Below are 1,035 nucleotides of genomic sequence, written 5' to 3' on the forward strand. Positions count from 1 at the left end.
GAATTCAATCTATTCGACTTGTCTGCCCTCAATTACCATGTACCTATAGTTCCTCATCCATCTAATATCCAAGAGATCGTATACCGGACATGGTGTTGTCAGACCCATACGGTTTCTGCTTGAGTTTTGCTCTAATCGGATTCTCCCGGAGAACTCTTTCTCTCTCAATCTGAATGACCTTGGCTAAGGATTTATCTGAGTAAAAACACATGAGATATTTCTCTCATGACACTAAGAGTGGATGATCCTCTATCGACACTCAATAGTTCTCGTAAGGTTGGCTACCACTCCCGATGACCGGCTATGTTAGATCTGAAACCTCCAGACCTATAAGTCTGATATCAAAGAATTGAGTACTCATACAGGATATCCTTAGTGTCTCAAGTCTAAGGACCAAATACACCACCGGGACTACGAAATCGCTATATGACAATAAGGTATCATCAACCATCTAACATTCCGAAAGTGGATCAATCAGTGAACTCATTCCCTAATGAGCACCTGTATTGTATCCCTAGTGTCCCCACATGAGCAGTTATGAGACTAGCTGCATCCATTATATGAACGGGTATACAGCACACTAGTTTGTCTGGTTATCTCAATGTTCCTCTCGAGTAACCTATGACCGGGATTATTTAGGATATGCATTTAAAGGCGAATCGATTTCATTATTGTGATCTCATCACGATTTGATTCTCATTGCATAGACCCATGAACATCATAATATATTCAAGCAACATGCAATATAAAGTGATAAAATATCAAAATATAATAAGCAAAAAAGATTACGTGTCAAGTCAAACGTACCATCACTCATGTGATTAGCTTGTAGGGCACAACGCCCGTAGGGGCAGTGTAGCCTGCAGGTGACCCGCTTGTTGGGGCAGCGCTCGCCCATGAGTGAGACGCCCGCAAGGGGTGGTGCCTGCGGGCACTGCCCTGGCAAGAAGTAACGCTTGTGGGCAAAATCGCCCGTAGGGGTGCCTGCCCAATGGGGTAGTGGTGCTTGCGGGCACTGCACCCGCGGGTAGAGGC

Source organism: Musa acuminata, chromosome BXJ3-8, assembly GCF_036884655.1.
Source record: "Musa acuminata AAA Group cultivar baxijiao chromosome BXJ3-8, Cavendish_Baxijiao_AAA, whole genome shotgun sequence".
Lineage (NCBI taxonomy): Eukaryota > Viridiplantae > Streptophyta > Magnoliopsida > Zingiberales > Musaceae > Musa > Musa acuminata.